The sequence below is a fragment of the Anolis sagrei genome, chromosome 3 (genome assembly GCF_037176765.1).
Source record: "Anolis sagrei isolate rAnoSag1 chromosome 3, rAnoSag1.mat, whole genome shotgun sequence".
NCBI classification, from domain to species: Eukaryota; Metazoa; Chordata; class Lepidosauria; order Squamata; family Dactyloidae; genus Anolis; species Anolis sagrei.
Window position 1 is genome coordinate 154,667,752 of NC_090023.1, and position 20,231 is coordinate 154,687,982.

The 20,231-nt window shown below is 40.5% G+C and overlaps 1 protein-coding gene across 2 annotated transcripts in view; it reads right to left on the minus strand.

The window, feature by feature from the left end:
- RASGEF1A (RasGEF domain family member 1A) overlaps positions 1–6,668 on the minus strand; it is a 376,938-nt gene extending 370,270 nt beyond the window's left edge. For both annotated transcript variants that reach the window (XM_060769048.2, XM_060769047.2), the window contains exon 1: positions 6,505–6,668. The gene's annotated coding sequence lies outside the window, so the exon portion shown is untranslated. The remainder of the gene's footprint in view (positions 1–6,504) is intronic.
- Between the last annotated feature and the right edge of the window lie 13,563 nt (positions 6,669–20,231).

The window sequence follows — 20,231 nt, forward strand, 5'->3', positions numbered from 1 at the left end:
TTTCTAAGATCTACAGAGACACTCGCTAGAACATCTCAGCAAGCAAGAGTCCAAAAGTGGCAGGCTCAAACCCAGAACCTCAACCAATGGCTAATACCAAATGAGAGACTCCCCCCTGGGCACACAGAGGACTGGGCGACTTGGAAGGCGCTGAACAGACTGCCACTCTGGCACCACGAGATGCAGAGCCAACCTTCAGAAATGGGGCTACAAAGTGGAATCCTCGACATGCAAGTGTGGAGAAGAGCAAACCACTGACTACCTGCTGCAATGCAACCTGAGCCCTGCCACATGCACGATGGAGGACCTTCTTGCAGCAACACCAGAAGCACTCCAAGTGGCCAGATACTGGTCAAAGGACATTTAATCAACTACCAAACTCACAAATTTTGTATTTTGTCTGTTTGTTTGCTTTGTTCTGTTAGAAATGTAATATAATTTGACTGGTTGTCCTGACACGACAAATAAATAAATAAATATGCCATTTATGCTTGCCTATTAAGTCCCTTCCTGATCTGCTAATGTTTGCTGCTACTACTACACGATTCCTTCTCCCAGTGCTTTTTATGATCTCAGGCTGGTTTCAACTGGCCATTCCTTCTCTGTTGTCCATAGTGCTGAGTGTTTTAATAAGAAATCTTTTTTTTTTTGGTGCTCAAAACTCAGTTTTATATATTCTGTTGTGAGTCCCTTTCCAGCTACCACCTTTATTTACCATGGGCAGTAGAAATGTCATGGATTAAAAATGGCCCAGTCATGATAGAGTAGAAATGGAACAGAAGTTTTAATGGACATATGCTTCTCAATTGTTCCCTGTGTTTTCTCAAAGCATAAAACTAAATAAAGTTTGATTGCAACAGGCCAGATAAACACAGCAGAGTAATCAATGGAAAGACAAATGTTTCAATTCACTAGCAGTTCATCCACAATGCTATCTCTGAATTCATTAATTAGAAAAATAACTGGGACGGCTTTTGTATTATAGAACCATCATCGCCTTCCAGATGAACAGCACTATTGAATGCAGTGGAGTTGACTTTCAGGTACCATAGTATCATATTGCAGCCTTAGTTTTCCAGGGTTCATCTCTCTGAGAACAGGCAACACAACTATAGGATTGCGTTGGTGATGTCTTACTGCAACATTCATTTCCCTCTCCTGGTTGCCAAGTTACAAATGAACTGTTATCTCACTGAGTCATCTACATTTCAATAGGCTCTGGTGTTTTGAGAGAAAAAGAACCATAGGGAAACAGCTGATAATGCATTGATAAGTATCAAATTCCTTTATGAATAGGTTTTACATTGTATTCATTGGTGAACAAGAGCAGACCTCACCATTTATACTGAAGTCTCATTCAAATGGCCAAGATGGAGCAGACGCAAGTAAATAAACCCCTACAGGCTATAACTGCTACCCAGTAGGTTCTCTCCCTCCCTCTCCCTCTCCCTGGCATGGGGATGGCAACCTAGATATCAATAGATGTTTGAAAGCTACCCACCAGTAAATTGATCCTGCTGAATATGAAAATGGTTATGGCAACCTGTAGTAGAAGTGACATTTATCAAAGGGATGTCCCAAATGATAAAAGACATTTATCAATCAATCACGACACCTACTATAAAAGATGGAGAGGAATACAGTGCAGGGAAATTTGAATGTGCTTTGTGCTGAATGAAGATTTATATTGTTAAAGTTAAACAAATGTCTTCCTTTTGCTGAGCATCTAGTTCAGGGTTCCTCAAACTTTTTAAACAGAGGGTCCGTCAAACTGTTGGAGGGCCAGATTATAATTTGAAAAAAAAAAATGACTGACTTCCTATGCATACCACACATGGTGTATAGTACAAAAAAACAGTTAAAAACATTTATTTATTTATTTATTTATTTACAGTTCTTATATTCCGCTCTTCTCACCCCGCAGGGGACTCAGGGCGGATTACAGTAAACACATATATGGCAAACATTCAATGCCAGTTTGACAGACAACAAATACAGACAACAAATACACCAAGGCTATTTAACTTTTTTCTGGCCGCCAGGGGAGCTGCTGCTTTTCATCGTCCATCAACGACACCGATGAAGTTCTTCCGCATTCCACATTCCCCGGAGTCTTCTTTCTTTATGGCCTCATAAATTAGTTAAATTCAGCCTCCCACACTTTAAGGTGGTACCTTATTTTCCTACTTGACAGATGCAACTGTCTTTCGGGTTGCAAAGGTCGACAATGGGCTACACAATGGCTGGACACCCACTCCAGCCCGGGCTGGCCTCGAACTCATGACCTTTTGGTCAGAGTGATCTTAATACAGCTGACACTCAGCCAGCTGAGCCACAATCCCGGTGCAATACAATAATTAAAATGAAGACTAATTTCAACAAATGTAAACTTATTAGTGTTTCAATGGGAAGTGTGGGTCTGCTTTTGGCTGATGAGATAGGATTGTTGTTGTTGTTGTTGTCGTTGTTGTTGTGTGCTTTCAAGTCATTTCAGATTTAGGTTGATCCTAAGTGAGGGCCGGGTAAATGACCTTGGAGGGCCGTATCAGGCCCCTGGGCCTTAGTTTGAGGACCCCTGATCTAGTTAGTATCTACCTATCTGGTTCTACACTGAACACTTATCCCAAAGCTTATCCAGCATAGGGAAAAACTGGATTTGCCTGGGATGGCTTAGTTTTGCTACTTTCCACAGCTGCTGAGGAGGCAGGGGGGAGTCCTGAAATATATAGCAGCACTGAAACTGGTTTGGTACCACTGGATGGTCACGTTTACGATCCCTTTCTGTTCACCTTTTGTTGGTGGCCAGAGAGAACAGCATGGGTCATGCCAGCCACTCATCATCTGGAATGATATTGTCTGGGTTTGCCAGAGTGATATGGGAGGGAAGGAGGACAGGAGGAAACACCCCTCCTCTCCTCTCTCCCTTCTTTGATCGCTCATCACTCCAGCCAGTGTAACTGCAGCCAAAAAGTGACTGGCACGACCCACATCACACCTCCTGACTGCAGCGATGAGGAGAATGGAAAGGTATGGTAAGAGTTACCCCATCCTTTCCATACAGTCTATCCCTTATGCTGCTCAGCTACTGTTAAATGGTGAAAAGTTGAGAGAAGAGAATTATGGACTCCCATTGGTCTTAAGCTCTAAGATGTGTCCTACGCTGATGTAAACAGTGCTTGTAAAGTTGTCCACATTTGGAGATGTCTCCCTTCTGCTTTGGGTCTCTGACAGATTTTCACAAATGCTTGATTGACCTTCTGCCAAAAATGGATTCTGTGCTTTAAACTCTGCATGAGAACATCTTGGAGGCATCTCATTGTGGGACCATCCCTCTCCAAATTATGTTTGCTTGGAAGTAAGTATCACACATTCCATGGAACTTACTTCCCTGTAACTGTGATAGGATTGCAACTGACATGTTTTTTTTTTTCAAATCCAAGGAACTGGGAAGTAATGTTTCTTTAAAGGCTAACTGTTCCTTTGATCCAGGAGGACACTTACCCCATGTTGTGTATTTCCTGTTTTATCATGTAACATTAGCTGTGGGTGTGGATGTGCCTTCACGTTGCTTGTAAACATATGGTGGTCACCCCATGAGTTCCAAAGAGTTTTCTCAGGTATGAAATACCGAAGGTAGCTTTGTCAGTTCCTTCAGATGAAATTTAGCCTACAATATCTGATTTTTCTTTGGTGGTATCCCATCCAAGTACTAACCAAATCTGACCCTGTTTGGTTTTTAAGATCAGATAGGATCTGCTGCTTTTATGGTAGGTATAAAAAGGGAAACACAAATGAAATAGCAACATGTAAAAGTAATTGCTTACATTACCAGGAAAAGAGGAGAATATGGCATAGTTATGCAGGTTTCTGTTGCAGCTCGTGTCTGATTAAATATGCAACACAATATAAAGCCCATAGCTGAGTTTAAACAATACTGAAACACTGTGTTCCTGGAGCAGATCAAACACTTCAGTTGTCTTTAGTCATCTAGACCTATACAGAACTTGGAAAGCTATTTTAAAAACATAGCTTCTTGGTGCCATTACTGATGGAAAAGATCTTTTGTGACTAGTAGTATTGCTTGTTTTTAAAAACTAATTTAAATACCTTTACAATTAATTCTTAGAAGTAACTAGAAAGCATGTATTACACCAAATTATCCCCATGCTGCATTACTTTTTGGTTTGTCCTCATTACATAAAGAGAGAGGGGGTAATAGTTCTGGTTGACCATATTCCTTATTACATGATACTTTCAAGCTCCCAGTCTACAGACTTTGGCAGCTTCTGGATATAGAGTTGTTCCATAGAACCCACATTCTTCTATGGTTTCATAGTCTTATTTTAAGAAAGACAGTGTATCACTTTTAATACAACACAATTCCAGGTTTTGTTGTAATCTTAAGACTAGAGCCTATGTCTCTTGGACTTCTCTAGAAGATTGTGGCCTGCAGCTTGACAACAGTGATTGTTGGATTTCAAAACTCCAGCAGGTCTACTTTGACTTCCTAAGGCCCAGCAAACACAATTCAGTGCCTAGTTTTGAAATCTAAAGCTTCTCAAAGATCTAGATATGAAATCTCAAAGATATTACCTGCTTTCCTATATTCGATTGCAATTGCAATTTCAACAACAGACAGATAATGCACTGTTGGTGATAAAGTACTGTTAGCATGCAGGCTTTTTTTGTGATTGCTCCTCAGCTGTAGTTCTTTCTTCTCTTGGAGCTTCAGCAAAACTATATTTGGAGTACTTTTTTTAGAATTTTTTTTAAGGAATCCAGACTGATTTTAGTGCCTGAAGCTAGAATAATCATAGATAAATGAAAAGTTTTATTCTGTTTTTAAAGCTTCATTTAAAAAATCTGTCTGCTTTAATATTTTTATCCACTTATGAAGTAGTGTAGGCTTGACATTTAGATATTTTTTAATAAATGTAATTAAAATTGCAAGGCATCTCTACCTCTTCTAAGAATCTTCAAAGCACCATTCAGCATATGAAAATCATAAAACAGCATTGAAATGATAAAAGCATAATGTAGATATAAGAGCCGTAGTATGAATCATCGTTAGGACTTGTAGGTGTACATACATGCTACCATGCCTGTGGACACAGGAGGATGTGTTACTGGCATATTTGACCCTAGAGGAGGATACAACTGTTCAGTACAGAAATGTAGTCAAATACAGCAAGAATCAGCAGGTTCACTGTCTATTCCAATAGCTGCATTTAGCATTCCTGTCTCCTTTTGTATCATCCATGCAGAACATGTGAAACAATAAGCACAGTTAACCTTAAGATCCTACAGTATTAATTATTTTACAAACAAGTCCTTTTCTGGTTCATTGTTTAATTGCTTAAAGGCGATTCCTAAAAAGTTCCTAAAAGGTCCGAGTAAACCAAATAAAGTAAAAAGTAAACAATAAACCATTTCCATGTATAGAGTATGCAAATAAAATCCAGTTGAATGTGGAAAATGAAGGCAGAATACGTTATGCTTAAAGTTTGAGAAAGTATTCAGCGTTGTTGATCCAAAACATGCATTAAGGAGAACTGATCAAAATCATTGGTCCATATTAAGTTTCTCATAATGTACTAAACACACTTCAGGAACAGTTTCTTTGGTATTTGAGACATATTGCCTAGTGGCAAAAGCATTAACTCAACACAAGAGATTACACAGACAAGACAAAAGTATGAAGTAGAAATCAAAAATCAAACCAAATGGGAAGTCTCAACATTGGATGCAGCAAAGACCACATTACTAAAAAACTAAGGAAAGAAAAATAGATCCAAGAACCTAAAACGATTCCCTATGGCTGAAGACAGCAAAGAGTTATTTCCCATAAAATTCAGGATGCTCCTAGATGCATCTTATGGGTTTTATCTCTTTTTAAAAACGTACTGTCAAGGTTTATATCAATATATAGATGGCACAGTGTAGCTGATCATACCTCTGTGGGCTTTTTCAGATGGCTTGAGAGCGAGCGCTGTAGCTTTCAAAACACTCCACATTATTTCGGGAAATTTATTTTGTGCCTGTGAGGATTTGGGTTGCTGGGGGTGTGGAACAGGGGGCAAAGTGCTTCTTTGAACTCCAGAATTGAAGCTTGATTGAACCCCAAACCAGGAGGGATGCACAGCTGTGTTTAGAATAAATCCCTAGCTGTGCTGTATGCCCTAAAATTGGACAGCACAGTACTTCATGAGATGAGAGTTTTTAGAAATGCTAAAGCAATTTTCATATTTTTTTTAGAGCGCGTTCCTTCTCAAAAAGTTCCACTTAAGGAAAGCAACTGATCTGTCAAGCGGCAAGCTGCCTGCTGTCATTCAGGATTGCATGTGCAATTACAGAACGGCACCGTACAGGCTCATTAATGCCAGGGAGAAATTACTTGTGGCATGCCATGCCAGGTGGAGAGTACCAATAGCAGTCTCTCAGCCATCCTTCAAAGCTTTAAAAGAGAAAGATTGAGAGAGAGAAGCAATGCCTTCTCTGTCTTACCTTGATCTGGTCCAGTATAGCTTTGAGTTTGTGCTCCGTCCACTATCAGAAAGAGAAGAATAAATGCCAATTCCCTGTGAGTCATCCTAAATGACAGAGTGGGCTCTTTGCTCAGGCTGCTTGCTGCCTCCGCTATGTGACAGCTGCCGGCTGGCTTTGGAACAAGAGTGTCCCATTCTGCAGCCGACTGCAGGGGGAGCATTCAGTGGAAAAGATACAGGCAGAGAGAGAAAGGAGAAAAGCAGGAGGGTGTGGGAGAAAGCGCAAGCAGCAAGGCTGGAAGAGGAGGAAGATACCATGTGTGGCATCCACCTCCCTCTCTCCCCATTACTTCTGGGAGCATTTAGGTAGCTTTGAAAAGTTACTTCTAAGTAACAAGGCATAGATGCTTTCTCCAAACTTCAAAGCACCAGAAAAAATATTGCCTTGGTCTTGAATTGTCATGATTTGGGAACGACAGCTTGTCAAAATAGTCTTTTAGATACTGCTTGCTTGAGAGAATTTTACATTCTTGCTTTGTTAAGGCTTGAGAATGCCGCATTATCACAGGGTGTCTATACCACTGGAGAAATTACAGTGCCTAGCCGGTATTGCACCACCCGACATCCGCCGGGAAGTGGCAGCCAATAGTGAAAGGACCAAGGCTGTGACATCTCCAGCTCATCCCTTGTTTGGGTGTCAGCCAGCACGTCAACGACTTAAATCAAGAAATAGTTTTCTTAGATCTACAGAGACACTTGCTGGAACACCTCAGCAAGCGAGAGTTCAAAAGTGGCAGGCTCAAACCCAGCGCCTCAATCCGTGGGTGATACCAGATGAAAGACTCCCTCCTGGGCACACAGAAGACTGGGCGACTTGGAAGGCGCTGAACAGACTGCACTCTGGCACCACGAGATGCAGAGCCAATCTTAAGAAATGGGGCTACAAAGTGGAATCCACGACATGCAAGTGTGGAGAAGAGCAAACCACAGACCATCTGCTGCAATGCAACCTGAGCCCTGCCATATAAACAATGTAGGACCTTCTTGCGGCAACACCAGAGACACTCCAAGTGGCCAAATACTGGTCAAAGGACATTTAATCAACTACCAAGTTTGCAAAATTTGTGTTTTTTTATCTGTTTGTTTGTTTTGTTCTGTTAGAAATGTAATACAATGGTCTGGTTGCTGATAACACGATAAATAAATAAATAAATAAAGGCTTGAGAGTTTGGCTGTTTTACTAGGTAGGTGTCCTCAAGAGCCATTGTATCACAAGGGACATAGTCATGACCATGATTCAGGTTAGAGTGATGCTGAATATATTGGTATCCTTGACATCACATCCTATGCATCGTTGTGATGTTGCTGCTAAAGCCATGAGGGGTTGCCATTGGCGAATATATTAAATGGCAGTGAAGGCAAAGATGAAGACAGAAATGGAGCTTATTAACAAGGTAAAGGACTGCCAAACAGCATTAAAAGACCTTAGATACAATATCTATGGCAAGGGTATTAAACATGCCCCTGAAAGGGAGGTATTTATTTATTTATTTATTTGCTATATTTATATGCCGCCCCTCTCAGCCCACAGGCAACTCAAGGCGGTTCACAAGGCAACGATTCAATGCCCAACAACATCATAAAAACATTTAAAACATCTAAAAACACTGACATATCATATAAGACCATAACATTTAGTAAAAACAAATTTTCGTCTCCTAGATAAAAACATAATCCGATCCCATAATCCCATTGTTCCATAATCCTATGTCTGTTACACTGCCTTTCAAATGCCTGTTCGAACAGCAAGGTTTTGACTTTTTTTTAATGTTAAAAGGAAGGGGGGCAATATAATGTTTCTAGGAAGGGTGTTCCATAGCCGAGGGGCCACCACTGAGAAGGCCCCGCCAAACGTATTTGTGATGCATGCGGAGTTGAGAGCAGACGATCTTAACATCCCAGATGGTTCATAAGGGGAGATGTGTTTGGACAGGTAAGTTTGGCCAGAACTGTTTAGGGTTTTAAAGGCTAATGTCAGCACTTTGAATTGTGCCCGGTAGCAAACTGGCAGCCAATGGAGCTGGTGCAACAGAGGAGTTGTATGCTCCCTGAGGGCTGCTCCTGTTAATAATCTGGCTGCCATCTGTTGAACCAATTGAAGCTTCCGGACAGTCTTCAAAGGCAACCCTATGTACAGCTTGTTGCAGCAGTCTATACGGGATGTAACCAGAGCGTGGACTACCATGGCCAAGTCAGACTTCCCAAGGTACGGGCGCAGCTGGTGCATGAGTTTTAACTGTGCAAATGCTCCCCTGGTCACCGCTGAAACCTGGGGTTCCAGGCTCAGCGATGAGTCTAGGATCACACCCAAGCTGTGAACCTGCATCTTCAGGGGGAGTGTAACCCCATCCAACACAGGCTGTAACCCTATTCCCTGTTCGGCCTTGTGACTGACCAGGAGTACCTCTGTCTTGCCTTGGGCATTTTAACATGCCCAAGAACAAATATTGAGTTAAGAAGTTTTGGCTCAAATCAAATCCAAATCTCCTCACTTTAATTCAAGGATGGGCAGTTCCAATGGGGATAGTGGTCAGACCATGGGCCAAATCCTCGTGTGTGTGTGTGTGTGTGTGTGTGTGTGTGTCCAATGCCTGTTTTCCTCTGCAGATATTTTCAGTCATTATCACTACCATTCCACTTTTCTTCCAAAATTAAGACTCAAGGTAGAATACAATTTTAAAAAATACAGTTAAAAACATACATCAAAGTGAACAATGACCAAGAAACCTCAGGAATGCTCCAACACCATCTTTTGAGTTTGCTCCCCAAGGGAGGAATGGAGCCATCATGAAGCAGCATTTCTAAATCACATCCCAGTGAGGCCAGCCCAGAAGGCTATCAAGGCCAATGATATTGAAAGTCACTAAGAGGTCCAGCAAAACCAACAAGCCATGGCCCCGACTTTGAGAGTTCATCCTCCAATAAAGACAAAACAGACTTACCAATGGAGGAGCTACAGCAGCTACCTATAAGCCAGCCATGTTCTCTTTCTGTTTAGCAGGTTAAGTGGGTTCAGAGCTGGAACAGAAGCCATTTAGTCCCAGGGAAAAGTAGAAGCTGAAGAGCCTGGCTGAGACCATCCCCACAGATGGAGCAAAAGGCTTTAATCAACATTGGGAGTGGGGCAGCTGTAGAACATTTCCCCTAAATACTGCAAGTATACTTTACAGATTTGCAATTCATGGACTGCTTCACAACTTGGTGATGACAACTCCCTGAAACCTGTTTTTGATTATAGATTTCTTGACTCTGAGTTGTTGTGATACCGCATATGTCTTTGCTAAATGAAGAAGGTAGTGAAGCTGCAAAAACTTGGATAATGTATTTTATATTTTTGACTTAGCCCAAAAATGTATTTCTGTTTTGTGGATTTTGAATTATGTTGTCTTTTGCTGCATGGCCAACATGGTTTCTTCTGAATAGGTCTCAGTTGGATCATCTTGGCTTCTAGGTTGAGTTCAGGCTTGATTTGGTCTAGGATGCATTTGTTTGTCATTTTGGAAATCCAGAGTATCCTCAGAACATTTCCCCAGTGCTGCATTTCAAGTGAATTGATCCTCTATCTGCTTTTTTCACTGTCCAGCCTTTACAACCATGCTTAGAACCAGGAAAGAGTATGAAGTATTCTGACTTTGCTATTCAACAGTATATCTCTACCTTGAGGATCTTGTCCATTGTATAGTGAGGTACTGTATAAAAATGTTGCACGATCAAAGGTTTTTTTCATGTGTACAGAACATCATTTACCCTATAAAGAAAACAAAGAGTGGAAAAAATCAAAATAAATAAAATGAAATCAAACCTTGCAGGGTTTTTAAAAAAATCAAGTCCCTTGACCACAAAGACAGGCCCAATCTGACCCTTCTACAGATGCCTTAAAACATGGAAGAGACTGGGATAAACAGGGGTGTGTGCAGTGACTAAATGATGTTTCATGAAAATGCCTGCTGATTCGGTGTGCTTAAAACCTGATTTCAGCCAAAAAGGTGCACACTCACATGGCTGTATAATCCCTGCAGTCAAGGAAAAGTTGTGATTTCATTGGTACATTTGGTGTAGACTGTTCCAGCGTATGTATTTTAAAATCCCGAAACAGCTGATTTGGACTATAAACAAATGGAACTATGGACACACAGGTGGCTAAATGGAAGCACAAATAGAAAGCAATTACAATGAGAACTCTCTGCAATCATTCCCTTGTTCTGATCTTTATGAAATTAAATATAGCTTGAATCTACATTAGGGTGAGGACAGATAATAAGAAATCTGCTTGTGCATACATTTAGATATCTGTCCAATCGCATATGAGGTCCAGCCAGAGGCGGCCCTAGGTAATTTTCAACAGTAAGCAAACAGTATTTTGGCACACACTCCCCCCCCCCCCAACCAATCACTGATATATATTTTCTGTTCGTCGTGAGAGTTCTGTGTGCCATATTTGGTTCAATTCCATCATTGGTGGAGTTCAGAATGCTCTTTGATTGTAGGTGAACTATACATCTCAGTAACTACAACTCGCATATGTCAAGGTCTATTTCCCCTCAAGAGCGCCTCAAGAGCGTCCCTGGGAAAAATCAACTATACTGCAAATGCTTACTTTGCATAATGGGTTGAGCCGCCCCTGGGTCCAGCGTATCTCAGTGTCAATTTTTAAAAAAGTAAACTTCTGTCAGATGTCCTTTGTCCATCTTGTGGATTTCTAAAATCCACTACAAAATGAAGGTGCCAGGGCAGTGGGGGACCATTTACCGAGACTGACAGGTCTGTGTTTTGACTTCTGTTAACTCTTGTGATTTTTTGCCCCACTTATTTGACTGGCATTTGACGCTGTCTGGACATGCCCTGGGATGCTGGATTGGGCCATTTGGTGACCTACTTGGGACTCCCTGAGCTGCCCTCAAGGACCACAGCCTTGACCCCCCCCCCCCCCATTGAACCAGCTATTAAAGAACCCTGGCTGACATTAGCTAGACTGATGCTTGCTGAGGTGGCAAGAAGGGGGAAATCCCCCTTTCCCCCTCCCATTCCACACTGAGAGTAAATAGTCTGGGAAGGATATGAGATGGGAATGTCATGCTGCATTTCTGGGTCTGGTTAGGAATTAACCAGCTGCCTTGACAACCCCTAAGTCAGGAAAGAGTACAAATCTTGGTGCAGGGTTCCCTTGAATTAGCTTAACTCAGGGAAAGGCTGCATTAAGATGTGCTCATAGGGTATCTCCTTACTTACAAGATACTTACAAGAATACTTACTTACAAGAAGAGGGCTCCACAGTCAGCTAAGGACCCACTAGTACACTGATCTTGGAAGACTATCCTACTTGGACAACGCAGGATCGCCTAAGTATCTCCTTACTGCAATGCATTTCAGTAGCCCCAGAAATATTTTTCTTCTTCTCCCAAGTATAGCTAACCTAGTGGCAAATAAGCTGCATCACTTCTGCTTTAAGCATCATGACTTTGGGTAGGTGGGGGAAGGTTAGGGGTAATTTCTTTGTTCTGATATATTACATAGACTGGGATGAAAAAAAAATCTGATGGCAAAAATCAATAGATTTCTTTGGAAATTTTTATCTGGACTGATGGGAATCTTTGCAGGCCAGACTCAATCTGTTCACAATGTGTAATGATAGCTTTTGCACAGAAGACAGCATTTTTCTTTGCATAAAATAATGGATCTGCTGTTTCCTGTAGTGTAAATGCTTTTTTCCATACAAGAAAACTCTATGTGTACATTTTGAACAGTTCAATTTTGAAAGGAATGCTCAGTGTACTTTTCAAAACATATTTTATGCAAAACTGTCTCTAGGCATTTTGTGCAGAAAACAACATTCTCTGCAGCAATGTTTATGCAGAAACATTCTATACAGAAAATGGTCTCTTGTTTTTGCCTTTCGTGTGCAGAAAATGCAGTAATTGAGGTCTATTTCTACACAAAATGTACACATAGTTCTAAAAAGTCTGCTCAGTTTGTAGAACAAATACAGTCTTGTAGCAGCAAAAAACTTGATAAAATTACTCATTGCTTCCTTCAATAACAAAATTAGTGAAGATTTACATGCCTAACTGTAAGGCTACTGATGTGTTGATTTGGCAACAAAATGTAACTTTGTGGAAGTGAAATGTTCCACTGTGGTTTGTTTATTTATCGTGTCAGAAGCGAATTGAGAATACATTATACTAAGCTACTTTTGACCAGAAACTTGGGAGTGCCTTTGGTGTTGTTGTAAGAAGGTCCTTCATTGTGTTTGTGGCGGGGCTCAGATAGTATTGTAGTAGGTGGTCTGGGGTTTGCTCTTCTCCACACTTGCATGTCGTGAACTCCATTTTGTAGCCCCATTTCTTAAAATTGGCTCTGAATCTTATGGTGCCAGAGCACAGTCTGTTCAGTGCCTTTCAAGTCGCCCTGTCTTTTCTGTGCCCAGGAAGGAGTTTCTCATCTGGTCTCAGCCACTAATCGAGGTTCTGGGTTTTAGCCTGCCACTTTTGGACTCTCAGTTGCTGAAGTGTTCTGTGTATCTCTGTAGATCTTAGAAAGCTATTTCTTGATTTAAGGCATTGGCTTACTGGCTGATATCCAAACTGAGGATGGGCCAGAGATGTCAATGCCTTGGTCCTTTCATTACAGCTGCTACTTCCCGATAGATGTCAAGTGGTGCAATTCCGGCTATACAGTATAATTTCCCACTGTGGCGTCAGAGGGTTAACCTAGAATTGCCACATAGTGAAAAGATCTTACATTGGGAGGACAATGCAAAACTTTACAATTCAATATCATGGTAGTTAGGAAACACTGCTTCATTTGTGGATTGTGACACACTGTCACCAAATACATATGTACAATGTACATCCATCCATACATAACACATGAACATGTCCAACTTACCTACCCGAACGTATCTCTCCTTATGAACCATCTAGGATATTCGGATCTTCTGGGGAGGCTCTGCTCTTGGTCCTGCCTTCTTCACAGATGCGCTTGGTGGAGACAAGAGACAGGGCCTTCTCAGTGGTGGCCTCTTGACTATGGAATGCCCTGCCTAGGGATATAAGATCAGCCCCCTCACTGTGAAAACCTGGCTTGTTGAGCAGGCCTTTCCAAATATTGCATAGTTATACGAAATCATGGAACCACTTGACAATGCAATTGAATAATGACTTGACGTGGAGATGCTCACGATAATGTTTTTAAAGGCTTTTTTATATTCTTATATTGTATGCTAATGTTTTTAACGGTATTTTATGATTGTTTTACTTGTTGTAATTGTTGAGGCACCAAATTGTTGCCAATTGTGAACCGCTCTGAGTTGGGCTGAGAGGGGCGGTATATAAATGTGGTAAATAAATAAGTAAATAAATAATACACAATTCTGTGAAATAGTGCAACAGGCACCACCTTGCTTCTACAATCTTAAAATCAAAACAGCCATTCTGCATTGGACAAAAATGCCCAACTGCTTCCATGGGGAAATTTGCATCTCTATAAGACACCAATAAGATTTCAGGTCTGATGCTGCCAACTTGAAACTAGTAGCATACCACAGAGATTTGGAGGAAAAAAATATTACAGAACATCTTTTGTTCTTTTCTCTAGCTAGCTTTTAAAAGAGAGAACCTCACGTTCTTATTTATGTAAACGGCTTGTTCTTTCACAGGTAAAAAGGTTGAATGCCTAATAGATCCTTTCTGCTGGAGAGGAAAATGAAGCTTGTGGGAAATAATCAATTGCCTTCATTTTACAGCAATTAGGGGGGCTGTAATTGAGATTCATGTTGCATGGAAAACCACAGATTCAGTAGATTATTGTGTAGTGTAATGCTGCTCATGTTGAAGGAGCTGTCACTGCACTGCCGACTCATGTTGGCATCAATGATACATTAATATATCAACTTGAAAATGAAAAATGTCTTTATAATCAAGAAGAAGGGGCAGCTTCAAAACCTCAAAGTGGCCTCATTCTAGGATTCTATCAGGATAATTTATAGGTAATTTACAACATTTCCCAACCTCCATGAAGTCTGGCTCTAATACAGTTTTTTGGATGGGTTGGGGGGTGGGTGGCAAAAATTTATTGGGAATGGTTTGCATTTGCATTGCAGGTGAATTGCAGGTGAATTGCAGGTGAATGCAATTACCTTAACATACATAAGCTTTTTTCAGCTTGGTACCCTCCAGGTGTGCTGCAGTGCAAATCCCTTAACCATAATGGGTGATGAATAATGATGGGAATTGTAGTACAACACAGTTGAAATGAATTAGAGTGGGAAAGACTGGTACAGCACCGGGATTGTGGCACAGCTGGCTGAGTGTCAGCTGCATTAAGATCACTCTGACCAAAAGGTCATGAGTTCGAAGCCAGCCTGGGTTGGAGTGGGCTCCCAACCAACTGTGTAGCCTGTTGTCGACCTTTGCAACCCGAAAGACAGTTGCATCTGTCAAGTAGGAAAATTAGGTACCACCTTGTGTGGGGAGGCTAAATTAACTAATTTATGAGTTAAAAAAGACTCCAGCAAAAGCATGCGGGGAATGCGGAAGTACTTCATCAGTGTTGCAGATGGACGATGAAAGTGACAGCTCCCCTGGCGGCCAGAAAAAGTTGAATAGCCTCTGTGTATGTCTGTATACGTTGTATGTCAAAATTGGCATTGAATGTTCAACATATATGTGTACACTGTAATCCGCCCTGAGTCCCCTGCAGGGTGAGAAAGGCGGAATATAAATACTGTAAATAAATAAATAAATAAATACCCGTATTTACCCAAGTCTAATGTGCCATTGAATCTAATGCGCACTTCAATTTCCAAAACCCTGAAAAAAATTGCTGGAGAATGTAATACGCATCAGGATAAAGTGCACTCTTTGTAATTTGGGCAAAAAAGGTGCCCATTGCCGTTGTTGCCTGCTTAGGAATCCTTCTTTAAAAACAGAAATGTTAGAACACCAAAATTTCCAGCAATAAAAAAGAATCATAATATAATAATAATAATAATAAATTTTATTTATACCCCACCACCATCTCCCTAAGGGGACTTGGGGTGGCTTACATGAGGCCAAGCTCAACAGTGCAGCAAAGCAAATATACAACATAAATATATACAGATATATATATATATAGATATAGATATAGATATAGATATAGATATAGATATAGATATAGATATATATAATAAAATAAAATAAAATACAAAATGATATAAATGAACACACCAAAAAATATAAAATCACAGTAATCACAGTGGGCACAGGGAGTTGCAAAGATTAAAAGTTTAAAACACTGGGTAAGCAGGCCATGAAAATCTTGGGATGCCTCTATGCTGTAGAATGAATCCACTTTAACTGCCTAGGTTCAATTCTATGGAAAATAATAATAATAATAATAATAATAATAATAATAATAATAATAATCTTTATTTATACCCCACCACCATCTCCCCTGGGCAATGTCCTTGCAGACGGCCAATTCTCTCACACCAGAAGCGACCTGCAGTTTCTCAAGTCGCTCCTGACACGACAAAAAAACAAAAACAAAACATCTCCCCGATGAGGACTCGGAGCAGCTTACATGGGGCCAAGCCCGGACAACATATTACAGCAATAAAATCAAAACATAAACAACAAACAATGACAACATCAAAAGTACATTAATAATAATAATTTTAATTTTTAAAACTGTCTTAAAATAACATTCTAATAAACACAATCACAATAACGATAACAATGGGCGAGCCACATGTACATAATAGAACAATTTAAAAAACTGTGATGAGATAAAATAGGAGCAAGATATTTACGGGGATTTATGAGGTTGAACTTCCCATTTGGGGGGCGCGAACTCCAGTAACAGAAACGCGTTGAGGGGTGCAAAATGCCATGGTGTGCACCTATTCACCAAAGGAATGTTGGAAGCAGTCGTTTGACAAGGCCTTGAGCCTTCTCTGCCAAAGAATGCTGATGCCTCACCAAACTACAAATCCCAAATTGCATAGCATTGAGCCATGGCAATGAAATGAGAGATGACATCCCTCAAATAGGAGCTCCAGGTGTACTTCTAAAGCAACTTCCCTTTTGGTTTTGGCTCAGCACTAAGATTATGGTATAATGTGATTCTAATACACACCCTAAGTTTGAAGAGGCTGTTTAGTAAAAAAAAGTGAGTGTTAGATAGGAGTAATTACGGTCATTTCCCTCTGTATTGGTTCTGATGTGCAGAATGAAAAAAAGATTATTTAGCTGTAAGATGTAGCATTGTTGTTATTTTCAAAACATCTTCTTCTAAGCTAGTAAGACTTCACACAGGTAAAATAAATAGCCATCTAGGTTTCAATTGTTCAGTTATGTTTGTATGATTTTGCATATAAATAACACAGAAAACAGAATGAGAGTGATTTCTCTTGGGGTAAATGGTCCTTCTTGCTTAGAATGATGTTAACTTGGGGGAAAATGGTACTCCTTTCTGAGAATGATGTCAAACTTGGGCAAAACTAGTGTTTTTTATTTGAAGAAAAGCCCTCTTAATGTTAATTTTTCTCACAAGAGGGAGAATCTGTAGTGGGTTTGGCAATCCACATTTCGTGGATCATCATGGTTCATAATCTTACATGGCAGCGATATGAATGCAGGCACACTGACGCATGTGCACCCATATCAACTTTTTCTGTATCTGTTTGGAGTTCCAAGATTGAACCTTTGTGGATACAGCAGATCCTGCTGTATTAGGGCCCTACACATTTAGCAAAACCCAGAAATAACCAGGATAAAGTGGATGTGGATGGTTAAAAAATGTTTGGGGAAAGTGCATGTGGAATCACATTAACAGCTTTTTTTTCGTGTCAGGAGCAACTTGAGAAACTGAAAGTCGCTTCTGGTGTGAGAGGAATGGTCGTCTGCAAGGACATTGCCCAGGGGATGCCTGGATGTTTTGATGTTTTACTATCCTTGTGAGAGGCTTCTCAGCATGGGGAACCAGAGCTGACAGAGGGAGCTCATCCGTGCTCTCCCCAGATTCGAACCCGTGACCTGTTGGTCTTCAGTCCTGCCAGCACAAGGGTTTAATCCATTGCACCACTAAGGGCTCCTACATTAACAACTGAAAAGCACGTGTTTAAAATGAGTGCTTAAAATCCGATTGCAGCGAAAAGGAGATGCCTAACATGATGATTTCCTATTGTACCTGATTTTTTGTACCTCAGAAATAATCTTATTGAGATCAGTACTTTTCATAGTACCTTTTCCTCAACCACAACACATCACTTCTGTCAAAATGTTGCTATTCATTCAAGTCTTCTCTTTGGCTTCCACTCACCCCAATAGGTCTCCTCACAAGATCCTCACAGAATTTGATCCAACATCAAACCCAATCAGTATCACTTCTCATTCAGTCTAACTATCTTATGATGAACTCTGTTCCCTCAGAGCCCCTCTGAGCTTCATACGTTTCTTCTCCTTCACAAGAAGTAACACAGATTTTAACTTTTGGGGGAATTATTTCTGAATATTCTTTCCACCGCTAATGTAACAAATATATATGTAATTGATTGATAATAAAATTTACTGAAAATTATTGACATCTTGAAGCAATTTATGTGAGGTTACAATGCACTTGATGTGGGAGTTCTACCATTGGATTTCTAAATTATATTATTTTTCCTTGAAAGCAATAAGTGTGCTTCCAACTGAAGACTTACCCAAGGAGAGTGTCCATTTGTTCAAATCAGAACTAATGAAAAGGCAACCCTAAACTGGATTGGCATATGCATCAGAAACCTCTGCCTCTTACCTTCTCCAACAATTTTCTGTTGTTTGTTGAAGCCATTGAATCTTCTTGCAAATCCATAAGTTTTTTTACTTAGATGATCTATTATCTCCCTTGTTTTAGGAGACGTGGTATTGTGCTCACGTGCTGTCCTTTCTAATGATGTTCTCTTATCCTGCTTCCTTCCTCTCTTTAGAGTATTTATCAGATAAACAGCCTGTCCAGGATACGTTTTGTTTGTATAGCCACCATACCTGTTTTGTATTTAATTTTCATATTAATTAACCTTTGTGTATTTAGTAATGAAACAGCTATTCTTTTTACTTAAGCCCTAATTTGTTTTTCTTTCTGTTGAATTTATCAAGAAATGTGTGGATTTTGCAAAGCTCTTATCCTCCTGAAACAGGCCAAGAATGGGTTCATTTGCAATTCTCAGCCATACCTACTCACAGGTCAAATTGAATACAATATGCTGACTGCACACTTACCTGTTTTCACTTGAGCTATTCATATTTGTATTCTCGAAATTGTGGCCAAAGCCGTAATGTACACACTATGCTTTTGCTGGCTTATTTGAGTGAAGAAAAAGTGTGACTATAATGCGATGTATGTAGTGTTTCAACAGCTAAAGTACATTTTATAATCTCTTAAGAAACACATTTGATGGCACCTCCTGACCTGCTGAGCAAACAGCAGATGTTGGTACTTTGTCCAAACAACTTCTGAACACAGCCTTGTCACGGCACCTCAAATGTTCTTGACCTGCATTTATTGATGGGAATAGAGATTACCAATCATTACACATCAGGCAACATTTTTTTGCAATGTAGAAGACTTCACAGAATGTGCCCAACTGACACTGGTGCCTCATAATTTGTCTCCAAACACAAGAGAAATGTCAAAACTGCTTTTCAGAAGTGGAAACATAAAACTACCCTGCCACTACACTAACACATATACAAATTCATTTTTCTCCCTTTCTAGTCTTGTGACAGGTGCCTAGGGTGAATTGGTTGTTACATTTGCAACAAGTTATTTAACAAGCATACAGCCCAATTATCCTGGTCAGCTCTGAAAGTGAGGATGAGGGGTGACTGGAAGGGCTAGTGGTGGAGTTGTTGACCAGCAGCTTCCAGCAGGTATCTCTCCCAGGTCTAGCATAATTATTGCAGAAGAGGAGCCAGCAGTAGTTGCCACTTCCCAGCAGGCAGAGCACGTGGAAGCCAGTACATCAGAGCAGTAAGTTGAAGGATTATGCTTCTGGGACGCCTCGCAGAGATGGGACTAAGAGGTACTGCTTTGCAGTGGCTCTGGTCCTTCCTGGAGGGACGGTTCCAGAAGGTGTTATTGGGTAACACCTGTTTGACTCCACAAACATTATTTTGTGGAGTTCCTCAGAGCTCAGTAGTGTCCCTGATGTTGTTTAACATCTATATGGGATCATCTGGAGTTTCGGAGTAAGATGTTATCTGTACGCAGATGATGTCCAAATCTGTCACTCTTTCCCACCTGTTACTAAGGAGGCTGTTCAGACCTTTAACCGGTGCTTGGCTGCTGTGTCAGAGTGGATGAGGGCTAACAAATTGAAATGGAATCCAGACAAGACAGAGGTCTTCCTGGTCAGTCGAAAGGCTGAACAGGGCATAGGGTTACAGCCTGTGTTGGATGGGGTTACACTCCCCCTGAAGACGCAGGTTCGCAGCTTGGGAATGATCCTAGATTCATCGCTCAGCCTAGAACCCCAGGTCTAATTTTGCAGTTAAATTTTCATACTACTATTTGAGATATGATGATTTTAAAAGAAAGTTTATATGTAAATTCATTTGAACTATAATCAAGCATAGGTAGATAATATATATTGCCTTGGATGATAACAAACTGTCAATTTAGATTCTTAAGACTTTCTCTTCCACAAATTCTGCAACTTCAATCCAG